General features: G+C 37.2%; 1 long non-coding RNA gene across 1 annotated transcript; it reads right to left on the bottom strand.

The window, feature by feature from the left end:
• Positions 1 to 9,400: 9,400 nt before the first annotated feature.
• On the bottom strand, positions 9,401 to 13,583 carry LOC129349263 (uncharacterized). The gene is made up of 3 exons (XR_008602198.1): positions 13,008 to 13,583; positions 10,851 to 11,009; positions 9,401 to 9,915 (listed from the first exon to the last, which is right to left on the bottom strand). It is a non-coding gene; the product is annotated as an uncharacterized LOC129349263 (long non-coding RNA).
• Between the last annotated feature and the right edge of the window lie 1,677 nt (positions 13,584 to 15,260).

The following is a 15,260-nucleotide window of genomic DNA, read 5'->3' as shown; positions in this document are numbered from 1 at the left end:
CGCCTTACTATACTATGTCGAAAAAAAATGCCATTTTTCAAACATGTTGTAAAAACGTGCCATATGATGAAATAATGTAAAGGAGGGCATGAAAAACACTCCAGAAAGGTTTTCTTTAAAAAAAAAATCATCATGAATTTTGGCGCAAAAAAATGCCTTACTATACTATGTCAAAAAAAAAATGGGATTTTTCAAACATATTGTAAAAACGTGCCATATGATGAAATAATGTAAAGGAGGCCATGAAAAACACTCCAGAAAGGTTTTCTCTGAAAAAAAAAATCATCATGAATTTTGGCGCAAAAAAAACGCCATAGTGATATTTTTGATGACATACTAAACTATGACGTTTTAGTGACATTTTGGACGACATACTAAAGTATGACCTTTTTCTCACATTTTGGACGACATACTAAACTATGACTTTTTGGTCATATTTTGGACAACATACTAAACTATGACGTTTTTGTCATATTTTGGACGACATACTAAACTATGACATTTTTGTCACATTTTTGACCACATGGTAAACTATGACATTTTTGTGACATTTTGCACAACATACTAAACTATGGCTTTTTTTCCCCACATTTTGGACGACATAGTAAACTATGACGTTTTTTTCATATTGTGGACCACATACTAAACTATGACTTTTTTTTCCACATTTTGGACGACATAGTAAACTATGACATTTTCGTCACATTTTGGACCACATCCTGAATTATGACGTTCTTGTCATGTTTTGGACGACATACTAATAATAATGAAGAAATGGAAGAAAAAGGTAAACAATTCCACAGGTTATCCATCAGAAATAAAAATTAATGCTTGTTCAAGGCCCCCGTCTTGGTCACTGATGAGAGTGGACATACTGCACTTTGCTAATTTACGGTTGGCCAGTGACCCTGAAGTCAGACACATAGCATAACATAGCATATGACGAAGACACAGCAGAGAAAGATCGACTAGAAAAACCTATAACCGTGCACAAAAGTAATTACATCCATGCAGTCATTTAGCACAGCGGAGCATTAGAGCCTGTCTAGCTTCAGGCTCAACCTTCTGTAATTTCACAAGTATTTAATTTATGCATTTAAGACCTGAATTTAATTTCTACATTAAGAAACAAAGCATGCTTGGATATAATTTATCTTTCTGACATGCCCTTTTTAAATTGGACTAAATCAAATAAGCTTTAGGGGGTGGAGACTAAATGTTTTCTGCAAAAATCTTTTTTAAGCTTTCAGCAAACAATAAACCGCTTAAAAACTACATGTAATAGGTAATCTGGTTAAAAGTGAAATAATTACCTTACTTTTCCTTCCTGTTGTTTACATTTAATGCTTTCCTTGTAAGTTACATGATATAAAATTGCATTTGTGGTGAGCTTTCCTTCCAGCTGTCAATCCATGAGCTAATTATTAAATTCTTGAACAGAAGTGAGTATAGTTCACTAATCCTCAATAAAAACAGTCTTTTGCTACAAAGTGAAGTTAAACATGCAGAAATTCAGCAAATTACTGCAAACAACTAGTTGTTTTTATGCATATATGAAGTGGCAGACTGTTCTGAAGAGAAGCAAAGGGCCTAATGATGTGTTCACAGGTAATTATCGACGTAACTGGAATGCATTGTTCATCCTCACGTTCGCTATAATTACTCAAGGACTAAAATAAGATTCTATTTCTCAAAATACTAATTAACTGTAGTACAGTATGTTCCATCTTGCTTCCATTAACCTGTCTCTTTTGTTCTTATCTGTACACATTTTTTTTTGTTTCACTACCTCTGTTTTCTTTTGTTAACATCACAGTGGCTCGGTAAGAGTGCACTAACGCTGGGTGCTTACACGTCTCAAGCTCAGGCTTTCATGGCTTAAAATGAATACCCAGTGATAGCACAAGAATTATGCTTTAGATGATGGCTTTCCTCATCTCGTGCTAGTTTGTCACGCTGCATGTGTGTAATCTCAACCGTTGTGTCAACGTAGACTCAGTGTAGACGTGTAGAGGTGACCACGCAAGCAAACTACGTAAACATCTCTTTTCTGCAATGTTTTACCAACCAAATGCTGAATCCTCTGCACAGCTGAACAAAGGAAATGAATACCAAACATTACTCTTTCGTCTGTGAATCTCTATATCCATTCACTTTTAATCTGTGGTTCCAAGTGAAAACACAACCGTTACTGACATCTGGCTATGAAAGTGAATATATTTCAGATATGTGTCACAGTTGGAGAAAACAGAATGAAACAAAATGAAACGCAAACCAGCTAGTTGATGATCGTCTCTGCTTGACTCACCTCCCCCTTGAAAAATTAATTTAATGCTTCATTATCAGTAATAGAGTTCTGCAGAAGAAACAACAGCACATTCGGTTTGTATATCAAGTAATTTTCCTGTGTCTTATAGATTGCCTGAACAGAGAAGGAACTAGAGAGAAATCCCGTCTGATGATGCAAAATTTCAGTTACTGAGTTTGTTATACTCTTCAAATATGGTGGTAGTTCTGGTACCTAAACTCTGCCAAACAGTGAGAGAGTGAACACTGAAAGTCAGCATCAAGTGAAAATAAAACTCTTGTGTTAGAATATTATTCACACTGAGTTTATTTCCAAATGTAACTGAGAATGCAATTTAGTAGCATAGGAGTATAATTTTGTGCCAGCAAGGTTGCGTGAACAGACCAGAGTTGTTTTGGTTCTCAAGCAAAGAAGGAGGAGCTGAGGGGAGCTGTGAGACAGCAGTAGAGACTCTCACATACACCTGAAATCAAAGAAATTAGCACTAAATGAATTCTTTTAAAATTTAAAATAGTGATGTCCAATGTTCCCTCTAATTTTTCCTGAGTGTGAGCAAACACACAAACTCCCTGAGCGTCCCTTGGACCACTGTGAGCAACATCAGACATGTGAACTGTGGTCACACCAGCATCACATCCATTCAAGTTACATGGTTCATTAAAAGAATCAAATTACAGCATTTACATTTCTGTTAAAACACTTTGTCAACAGGAGCCAGTTGAAGGCTGCAGTGATTTTAGTGACACTACAATGTATAAGAGTGAAGTTATTGAATATTTGTGTCTCTCTTTACTGTTGCAGCGGTTTTGCAAATTGCAGACGGACCCTGTTCACTCCATAGACACCAATGTTATTCCTGTAGCTTGAAAGACAGCTACTTTTGATAAAACTGGGCTTGTAGCACATTGTCTGCCTTGCAACAATGGGAAAGAGGCACCGTTTATGTTTTGACAACCTATATCTAATGAGTTATTGATGCTGGAAGTCCCAATCTGTGAATATGTTTTCAACTTTACTGAACTTGGGGCCACTACCACCTAAGGAGTGATATATTTAATTTTGAAAAAAGCATTTAGCCATACTTAAAGCTTTAAGTGCTTTATTAACACAGAACTCAAAATTTTGTATTGTTTTATTATCACAGGTTCTGTCTGAAAAGAGGTGGCATCATTTTAAACAGTGAAATCAAACTAACAGAATGTAATGACCAACCAGTGAGCAATACTGGATTCTGCAAAAACATAAACAACTTTTTAAAAAATCAAAATCTTATCTTAACACAGTTAATGTATTAACTTATTTTTGTGTGTATGCATGTATTTATTGATTTATTTAGAACTGTTAACATATCAGAGTTCTGAGTGAATTTTTCTTAAGATAGGCAAAGGCCATTTATTAATTACATATAGGCTGTTAAATGTTTATTAAAAACTAAAAAGCATTTAAAAAAACAACTTAGGCTTTTATTGAATCACTAAAATACTGTAGAGTACAGACCACATCAGCATGATTATAAGCATCCTCTGGTAAATTATCAACCAGATACTGATGTCTCTCACCATATGGACTTCATGAGATGACTGGGGGATGATAAACTGTGACCTACTGGTTGGGTTCTCTCTGTTCTCATGTTTCTTACATGTTTGTCCCCTGACAGCTGGGTCCTAATGTTTTCTGAGCAACACACCATACTATGACGTTTTTACAATGATGGTTCTACTATGGAACCAGTTTGACATGTTCAGGTGTTCTTTGTGTGAAAACTCAGAGATTTCAGGGATCAGAAGGTGGTTTTCAACTTTCTTTGTTAACTTTCTGCTTCAACTTTAAACTAAATTTCCTTCACTTACCCTGCCCTCTAGACTTCCAGGAAGCTGTGTTCCTATTGGCTGTCCAGGTGGCTGCTTGGTGTTATCAGGAACACCTGAGCAGCTTGGTGTTATCAGGAACACCTGTGCTGCTCAGTGTCTTCCTGCTTTATGTGGCTGCAGACAAACATTTCCTCTGCTTCTGTTCACCACTGGACCTGGTTTGGCTCCATTGCTGTAGTTTGTTCTTTAGGCGTTGGCTTGCAGCTTCCAGCAGTAAAATCGTCTTTAATGTGTTTCTTGGTGTGCTTTAGGGCTTTGTACTGGATAGTTGTCTTGGTAAATGTGGTTCTTTAGCCACAGTTAGCACATGGTGCTAGTGTGTGCAGTGATTAGTGGATTTGATGCAGCTGGGTTGTGTCTTTATCTTGGCTGTAGTGAGTCTTCAGAGGTTTTTGGTCAGACACATTCTCTATTCCTGTTTGTGAACCAACGTTGGTTGTCCAGAAGGTAAGAGATCCTGTCCTGATTCTCTGTTCTCAGAGGTTCTCTGGTAGGCTGCAGGAGACTTTAGCATTTGGGTTGTACTAGTTTGGTTTTTGTAAGGTTTCATTTGGACGACTATCTTGAGGCCCCTCCATGTGGTTTAGTGAGGTTTTCTGCAGCAGTTCTACAAAGCAACCTGCAGCAGAAGAGACTTTGAGAGTTTTTAGGAAGTTCTGGAGACCAGACTTTAGAGCAGCAGAAACATTTGTCAGCAGTTTGAGCAGGAGAAGGTGAGCTTCAGAGTAGAAATTAGACAGAAACTTTCTTGACCTGTGTGGTGAGGTCCTGTACCAAGAGTTTGAGCAGGTTGTGAAGAGTCTGTAGTTCTTTGGTCTGGAAGCACAAGAATCGACTCATTAAAGGAGAAAACAGGAGATATTGTTGCTTCTTCTGTCACTCTGCAGTTTCCTTAGACTGAATATGAAGTTTATATTTTAAATGATTTCCCATGTGAGCCCAAGAAGACTTCAATAAACTCCCTCCATCCCCTGAACACAACATATTTTATTACCATGTTAAATCTTTTTTTTGTTTGTTTTTGAGTTTTAATCATAGTTTTAGCATAGTTTTTTCTCTTTGCTTGTTTAGTTTTGTCATCTGTGTGAAAGGTGTCAAACAAATAAAGCTGAATTGATAAACTGAATAACTGACTAACTCATGATTGTGACAACAGAAGTATTTTCATTGTGATTTAAGGGTTTGTTTCATTTTTAAGGTTGGGGTTAAAATCTTGACAGAAAAAAAAGAATAAAGAAATAAACTACAGTAAAAAAGCAATTAAATCAAATGAAAAAAACTTTGAATACAATAAAACTTTTAAAAAGAAAATTAAACATTAAATACAATTAAATTATATGCGACAAAATATTTAATTAGATAATTAGAAGGAAGATACAAAGCATTTAATTATGAAATTAAACAAAAATTTAACAAAAACATTTAACAAAAATATTAAACATTAAAGATGAAATATTTTAGAAAATTAAACATTTAAAAAATACAATTAAACAAGAATATTACACATTTAGAAAAATATAAAACATTTAATGAGATTATTAAACCTTTAAAAGTCACAACATTTAATTAAAAAATTAAATGCTTAATTAGAAAATTAAATCTTAAAGACAATAAAACTAAATAGGAATTAAACAGAAAATATAATGAAGCATTAAAAAAGAAAATTAAACATCAAAAGGTGGTAAAACATTTAAAAAGAAAAACCTTTAAAAAGATTTAATCGAAAAATTAAACATTGGGAAAGAAAAGGAAATTTTTCAAACAAGCCCATAAAACATTTGAAAAAACAACAATTAAACATTAAAAAGACAAAACATTTCGAAATCAGATCAGACATTAGAACAGAATAAAAGGTAAGAAAAGAGCAAAACTAAACATTTAAGAATAATCAAACTAAAGATAAACCCTTTGAAAAAGACACCAGTTAAACTTTAGAAGATCAAATTAAACAGAAGAAACAATAAAATGATCAAAAGAGCAAAAACAGATAAAGGCTTAAAGTGTTTTCTAGTCTGAAACTAAAACATCAAGTTGTTTCTTCAAATATTTCCTCTTTCTATGTTCTTGGTTTGATTGTGGACAGATTTACTAAGAACTCATTTCAGAAAACTGATTTCCAGATAAAGTCTACTAGAGGTTGAAGGCATCGATCAAACTAATGTTACCTTCTGATCTCCACAAACTTTACTGTTCAGTGAAAAGAATCAAAGTTTGTTGAGGATTTCTAAAAAACCCACAGGTGAAGGTCTGAGAAGAACTCAGATGGATGGTCTAAATGTGAAATCAAGACTCATGGTCACAAGTTTTAAGGTTTCTGTTAACCAGAAATTTCAAACTAACAGAGAAGTACTGAGAAACTTTTAAAACTTCAGTCCTCAGACTGTCTGAAGGTTCAAAGTAACAGAGAAGTACTGAGAAATTTTTAAAATTTCAGTCCTCAGACTGTCTAAAGGTTCAAACTAACAGAGAACTGCTCAAGAACTTTTAGGATTCCAGTCCTCAGACTGTCGAAAGGTTCAAACTAACAGAGAACTACTCAAGAACTTTCAAGAGTTCAGTCCTCAGAGTGTCTAAAGGTTCAAACTGACATAGAACTACTCAAGAACTTTCAAGATTTCAGTCCTCAGACTGTCGAAAAGCTCAAACAAACAGAGAACTACTCAGGAACTTAGAAGGTTTCAGTCCTTGGACTGTCTGAAAGTTAAATCTAACAGAGAACTACTGTGGGACTTAGAAAATTTCAGCCCTCAGACTGTGTGAAAGCTCAGGTCCTGAGGACTCACAAGGTCTGGAGGCTTTGGAAAGTCTTGGAACTGAGGGTTCCACCCTCCAGCACAAAGGCCGAAGTCCAACCTCCTGAGAAAAACGGTCTAGATGAGACCCAAGTTAAAAAAAAAACTCGAAAACGAGAAAAAGTAGATGACAAATGCACAAAAACCAGAAGAATTAGTATCTGAGCGAGTAGCTCAGGGGAATAAGAAGTGAGACTACAGAGTGGAAGGTCGCTGGTTCAAGACCCACCACTGGCCTTTTTCTTTCTTAGTCTTTGTCAGGATTTTGACAAAATTTAAGAAGGGTCTGGTCTTGAACCAGCGACCTGCAGCTCCATAGGCAAATCCTTAACTCACTGAGCTACAGATCAGACAAAAAAACATAATTTCGTCGTCCCTTTGTCATCGTAGTTTCCAAGTGACCACACGGGCGGAGCCAAGGCGGTGTCTGGGTGGAGTCAGGGCGGAGAGTAGGCGGGGAGGTGGGTGGCGGCCTCCCCCCCTCTACTCCCCCACCTCCCCCCTCTACTCCCCACACCTTCCCCCGCCCGACGAGTTCTTCGAGTCTCGACGAGTTCCTCAAGTCTCGACAGGTTTTCCCGAGTTTCTTGAGTTTCCACGAGGTCGGAGGCAGAACAAGTTGTCATGAAGAGGTGTTGAAGTCGGCCGGGTAGAGGACTTTTTACAGCGACTAGAAGGAAGACAACTAGAAGAGCAGGTCTTTAACCACCATCCATAAAATCCATGGAGTCGCTCCAGAGAAATGAAAGAAGGTCAACTTTTATCAACCTCCATCCAGATGTTCAACTTGATATCTTTACTTTGAGATTTTTAGCACCACAAACCTTTAGTATCACACTTTATTATCATTTATTAGGACTTTCATGGAATGCACCAGCAGATTTAGTTTTTGTTGAGAGACTTTATTCTTGTCATCGTGGGACTGCAGTATTTAAAACTGTTCCTTCTATTTGACCTCATGTTTATTAGTTTTAGTGGAGAAAGTTTGAATTGTCAATTAGTCTCTTAAAAACTAAATAATAAATTGGATTAGTCAAGAGGTTTAAATTTCTTACTTTGTCATATTTTAAATATGACAAAAAATATAAAAATAAAGCATCTTGAGACAATTTGACCTGTAATTGTCATTATATAAATAAAATTGAATTAAAATTGTATGTATCTTGTAATGTTGGAGTAATTCAGCCATATATGTTAGAAAACACATTTTTTTTGTCCATTAATCTGTTGCTTGTTTTCTCCAGTAATTCATTTCTTGTTTTGGTTTATAAAATGTCAAGCCCAAATATATTCAGTTTACGGTCATAAAAACCAAAAAGATTTACATTCATGATGCAGGAATCAGGCAGTTTTTCACTTTTTATCTTAGTTTAGTCAGAAAGATAGTTGATAATGTGTGAATTGTTGCAGCTTGTGAGCCGTAGAAGGTTTTAATCTTTGGGGCCGAGTGTCAAAAAACATTTAGAAACCAACATCAACAAAGGGAAATCCAACTTTTGCATGACAATGTCTAATTAAAGGACATTTATTTCCAATGTAAACGTGTGATATTCATCCTCTGAAGCTTTCTTTTCACATCATCTTCCACCTGGACTGGTTTGGTCGGGAGCATGTGCAACAAACATTTGAAAAACTGCACTTTAACATCAATGAATGACACTGAAGTTTAATCTCTACATAAATGAAATTGAGTCTGGATGTGCTGCTCTGTCATTAACTCTGAACTTTAGGGAAAGTTCAAACAAAAGAGGACAGTTCAGAGAAGACTTGAGAATGAGCTTATTTTGAACAAACATCTCAGACTTTCTGAGCTTCAGCACCTCTAGCAAGATATTTTAACAACAAGCAACTCAAGAGATCCACAAGTTGGAGAGAGTTAGCTTTAGCTGAGCCAAAGAACATGTGGGACGCTAACCTGGCAAATATTTCAGACTTTTCTCTGTCAATTCTGAGAAATAATTTACTATTTAATGACAGAGCTACACATCTGAACTCAGTCTCATTAAAACAGACTCTAATTCAGTGTCATCCATCCATATTAAAGTGCAGTTACCCAAAATGTTTGTTGCATGAGCTCCAACGAAACCTGTCCAGGTAGAAGGCCACTTTGACAAACAGGAAATGGAAGATTCCAAGCAGATTTATAGAAGGGGGAACCGGACTGTACTAAGTGTGGTCGAATATAGAGGGGTGTTTTGTGGGTTTTTAAGGCTGATAATGATTATTAGTGAGACATTTGGAGTAGATATTCATTTGCAGTAAATTAAAGTATTTAAAATCTTGGAGTTAAACTTTGAAGAACACAAACTCTAACAGAAAACTTTGTTGATACGTTTTTGTTTTGTTTACAGATGTTAAAGGAGTTTTATTCGTGACGTATAACCGATCAAATCACTCCAGAAGACAGAGTAACCACAGGTAGATAAAGGTTCAGAGCCAAAGTAGCGCCATTGTTAAATTTATTTATTACCGTAAATCAGTAAAAAATGAAATACTGATAATTAGTAAATCAGTCAGCCCACAATTACTACAATTCTACAATGTATGTCTCTTTGCTTTGACTTGTTATTTGTACAATATACGATGTATATGATGGCGTTTTTTCATACCAGAGGCTATACTATGATGTTTTCTAAGACTACTCTGGTTGTTCTGGCTCTGGGCTGCTGCACTCCTCCTCTGTTGTTTTCTGGATTGTACTCAGCTGCATGTCTTCGTCCACCCGGCCTCCGTTGACTCGTCCCGCCTGCCGTCTCTGGAGCTGAAGCTGTATTGGAACAGACCAAAGTACAGTCCAATCACGATGCCAGCTGCCTCTCAAAAGGCTCCTTCATCTGGCAGGTGGCAGCACTTCTTCTGAGGGGAAGCTGAGCTGGCCCAGCAGAACTTTGGAGATGTGTTCCAGTGGTTGGTGGATGTGTGGAGATAGAGAGGGACCTTTGAACTGTTCAGAAAGGAAAACAGGGAACCCATTGGTAGTTTTAGTTTAGGGTGCTACTGCGGTGTGTTTTGGGGTTTTAAGAGGTGAACAGGAAGAGGTTTTTTTTGTATTGATTATCTTTTACTTTGTTCCTGGTTGGAATGCCCATCAATGTCAACATGAAGTTCACTTTTAGTTCTGTTGATTTATTTTTATTTTACTAACACCCATTTGTTTTTAACCCCCTCACATGTTGTGTTGTTGTAAACTTACTCTTTCAAATAAATTCTCATCTAAGCCTCTGGAAACCAGCGTTTGGACTGTTTTTGTGTTGCTCCTCACCTACTGACAGCTGTGGACTAAAGGCTATACTGTGACGTTTTTAGAGCGACATGCTATACTATGATGTTAGATGGGCGACACGCTATACTATAGGCTTTTTTAATTGACATATTACTGTGACGTTTTTTTTGTTTTAGTTTTTTTTTTTTTTTTTTTAGCAACATATAAGAATTCGAACAGTTTTAAAAGTTACTATACTTTTACTTGTGCAATGAAATTATTATTCTATGGCATTTTTTAGATGACATATTATACTCTGATGTTTTCTTGAATCACATACTATTTTGACAATATACTGCACTATGACATTTTTTGAACCACATATCATACATGACAATTTTAGGCAACATCCTATCATTTTGCACTTTTTGAACCACATAATAACCTATGTTTTGTTGTTTTTTTCTTGCCAACATGCTGTACTGTGAACTACAGGCCATACTATGTTATTCTTGAGTAAAGTATACTATACTTTGACATTTTCTGAACTACATCCTATACTATGGCGTTATACACAGAGTGCTTTGGTTACATGTTGATTTATAATCTAGATTTTTTTCTGTTTGTTTTTTGACAGGATTACCACAGACCTGACTGTGAACACCGTCGACACCCACCTCAGGGAGACGCTGCCTAAGATCTCAAGGCTGCTTGGTTGTGGTCTTTCTGGCACGTACTCTTCAAAGATGAGCCGGGAAGTTTAACACTGATGGAATGACACCAGGTCTAAGCTGACAAACTTCCAATTCCTCCTCAACCCATAGTCTCTGGGAAACCTACATGGAGTAAGAAAAGTAGACAGAGAAGTAATTAAGTCTGTACACAACATATTAAAAAGAAATCATGCTAATAAATTAAGTACAAAGAACAGAATTCGCCAAAATACTGGAGACCAGAGCTATTTAATTTGATAATTATAACCTTGTTTAGTAACATTTCAATTATTTGAGAGCAGTCCTAAAGAACTGCCTGTAATCCCAGTCATAAAATGGGTTTGGAGGAAGAACATAGATGGTAATCTGGATATACATGAGTTAGGCTTTATAACTACTATTGGTAGTATTGGTGGTAGTAATAGCAATGTGACTACCACTAGTAGTAGTGGTCTTACACTAATAGGATTGCCACCTTTCAGAAACGAAAATAAAGGACGGCCACCACGCCTCCTCGGGGGCCACAGTTTAGTGAAATTAGACAATGTGCTACAAGTCCAAGTAGCTGTCTTTCAAGCTGCAGGAATAACATTGGTGTCAATAGGAACCAATTGATGGCTGTGGTGATTTTAGTGACACTACAGTACATAACAGTTAAGATATTGAATATTTGTGTCTCTCTTCACTGTTGCAGCAGTTTTGCAATTTGCAGACTATACCTGTTCACAGCCGGCTGCACATAGACACCAATGTTATTCCTGTAGCTTGAAAGACAGCTACTTTTGATAAAACTGGGCTTGTAGCACATTGTCTGCCTTGCAACAATGGGAAAGAGGCACCGTTTATGTTTTGACAACCTATATCTAATGAGTTATTGATGTCAGAAGTCTGAATCTGTGAATATCTTTCCAATTTTACTGAACTTGGGGCCACTACCACCCACAGGGCCATATATTTTTGAAAAAAGGACTTAGCCATACTTAATGCTTTAAGTGCTTTATTAACATGAAACTAAGAATTTTGTATTGTTTTATGATCACAGGTTCTGCATGAAAAGAAGTGGCATCACTTTAAACAGTGAAACCATACTAATAAAATGTAATGACCAACCAGTGTGCAATACTGGATTCTGCAAAAACATAAACAACTGAATGCAGAATACTGTATAAAGAAATTCTACAGACATTTTTCTTTCATTTAAATGTAAATCTTATCTTAACACAGTTAGTTATTTGTGTGTGTATGCATATATTGATTTATTTAGTACTGTTAATGTATCAGAATTCTGAGTAAATTTTTCTATAGATAGGCAAAGGCCATTTATTGATTACATATAGGCTATTAAATAAATGTTTATTAAACACTAAAAAGCATTTAAAATAATAATAAACAACTTAGGCATTTATTGAGTCACTAAAATACTGTAGAGTACAGACCACATCAGCATGATTATAAGCATCCTCTGGTAAATTAACAACCAGATACTGATGTCTCTCACCATATGGACTTCAGGAGATGATTAGATGATGATAAACTGTGACCTACTGGTTGGGTTCTCTCTGTTCTCATGTTTCTTACATGTTGGTCCCCTGATGCTGCCTTATTTCAGCCAGCCAGGCGTTCCACTCTTCACACTCACGTCTGTACATTTGCAGACGTTTTTGCTTCTTTAGACGTGGTGGAGTTTCGGGTGTAGACATTTTTAAACCCGCTGGATCAGCAGCGTCTGTAACCAGGCAACCCGCAGTATTGATTCAATGCGGGACGCAACAATTAATTGTGAAATAAAGGACGATTCCGTATTTTAAGGGACGGGTGGCAACCCTACACACTAGCTACTGCTGCTGATACTGGCACTGCTACTACAACTTGTAATACTATTACAAATGCTGATACTACTTCTACGACTCTAACAGCTGTTTATACTACTACTGCTGCTTGTACTTTTAGTATTACTACTACTGCTTGTACAACTATACTACAGCTACTATTAATCGTCTGGTATTTGGTTGTCAAGCTGCTAGCTCGCCTTAGTGTTTTGCTAGTGGCCAGTTAGCTCTCATAGACTGGAAGCTCTCAACAAGATTTCATAATGAAAAAAGAGCCAAAAACTATTCTTACCTCTGAAAAGTCATTCCAAGTTTCCTTGTCTCAATCGTACGACGTAGTGTGTAACTGTATGCAGCACAGTGAACCGGTGTTCCAGTTTAACTGGTGATCAGGTTAACTGGTGATAGTTTCCGTCTCCAGATGTTTCGTCCGCAGATTCGTCACGATCAGACCTGGATTTACGTGAAATAAAGATACCAGATAAAGAAGACGTCACCGAAAAACGTCGGCATCACTGCTTAATAAAGTCTATATCCATGTAAATATCATCTACAGACAGTAAAAAGAAACGTGCGGGCCGAAATCAAAAACACGTATTTTTCAAGTATGGTGAGAGGATTGGAAACCACGTAATCCAGCGATAAAATTACGAGACCACCGTTTTACTCATTGTGCTACCAATGAGCTCTACAAGCATTCTGCTTCATCCATATAGATCACTGTCATCCTGTGAGGTGTTTAACACCTGGTGATTGTTCAGGAAACACGTCCATGTCAACTGGGGATAGTCACAACTTAACACAGGCTTCCTGGTTAAGAACGAGTCACAAAACTATTTATTGTCTCACCAAGAAAACCCACAACATGAAAGCACGTCCACTGCTGTGTTGTGTGTTAGTTTGTGAGTTCAGTGGAATAGATCCAGAGCAGAACTTCAGGTTTAACTCGGGTTTGTTCTCAGAAACACTCAGACCCTCAGCAGCCTCCCATCAGAACAACACGCAGCAGAACATCAGCTGGATTTGCTAAAATGCATCGGAACAAACTGAGACCACGTTGTTTAAACTAGTCACTCAGAAAACAATAAAAACTCATTCAGTCATCCACGTCCTAACCGTCATTTCAGAGCACTTTAACCGCTGACAATATTTTAAAAAAAATAAATAAATAAATAAAAAGGGAAGGGAAGGGATTCGATGTGGTCAAAACAAACAAAGGTTTATTCGCTCTACACAGTGAGCCATAGGCACCTATTGGAGGTATTGAAGTAGACTACAGTCACATATGAACGTTACAGCTACAGATATTCCTGTTGGACTCTGAAGATATTGTGCTGCCATATTTGTATATTTAGCCTACATGTACTCTAAGGTGGATGAGGAGCACGTCATTAAATCAAATACTGTCAAACACCACAATTCACTCTAGTCTTCCTCTGCGACATCTTTAAAAGTATCTTCTGCCATTTCTAAACCAGCCAGGGTATTTGGGAAGACACAAATCACACAAATATATTGTTTGTTTTGACCAGGTCGGATTCCTTCCTTTAAAAAATATATATTGTCAGCGGTTAACGTGCTTTGAAATGAGGGGTTAGGACGTGGATGACTGAACGAGTTTTTATTGTTTTCTGAGTGACTAGTTTAAACAACGTGGTCTCAGTTTGTTCCGATGCATTTTAGCAAATCCAGCTGATGTTCTGCTGCGTGTTGTTCTGATGGGAGGCTGCTGAGGGTCTGAGTGTTTCTGAGAACAAACCCGAGTTAAACCTGAAGTTCTGCTCTGGATCTATTCCACTGAACTCACAAACTAACACACAACACAGCAGTGGACGTGCTTTCATGTTGTGGGTTTTCTTGGTGAGACAATAAATAGTTTTGTGACTCGTTCTTAACCAGGAAGCCTGTGTTAAGTTGTGACTATCTCCAGTTGACATGGACGTGTTTCCTGAACAATCACCAGGTGTTAAACACCTGACAGGATGACAGTGATCTATGTGGATGAAGCGGTATGTTTGTCGAGCTGATTGGTAGCACAATGAGTAAAACGGTGGTCTCGTAATTTTATCGCTGGATTACGTGGGTTCGAATCCTCTCACCGTACTTGAAAAATACGTGTTTTTTATTTCGGCCCGCACGTTTCTTTTTACTGTCTGTAGATGATATTTACATGGATATAGACTTTATTAAGCAGTGATGCCGACGTTTTTCGGCGACGTCTTCTTTATCTGGTATCTTTATTTCACGTAAATCCAGGTCTGATCGTGACGAATCTGCGGACGAAACATCTGGAGACGGAAACTATCGCCAGTTAACCTGATCACCAGTTAAACTGGAACACCGGCATACTTGTTTCCGTTTTCACGCCGTCTACATCAACGGAACGCACTGAAACTTTGCCCCCACTAGCTTAGCCTCGCTGTAGCCGCAGCTCAAAGGGGCGTGTCCTATCTACTCATACATATCTATGAGAACAAAGGTAGCTGTACATAAGGACGCTTGACGTTGATTAGCTGCGTAAATACCATTATATACAGTCTATGGT

The sequence above is a fragment of the Amphiprion ocellaris genome, chromosome 7 (assembly GCF_022539595.1).
Source record: "Amphiprion ocellaris isolate individual 3 ecotype Okinawa chromosome 7, ASM2253959v1, whole genome shotgun sequence".
Classification (NCBI taxonomy): Eukaryota; Metazoa; Chordata; class Actinopteri; family Pomacentridae; genus Amphiprion; species Amphiprion ocellaris.
Note: the sequence above shows the minus strand (reverse complement) of the source record. Positions and strands in the feature narration are given on the sequence as shown.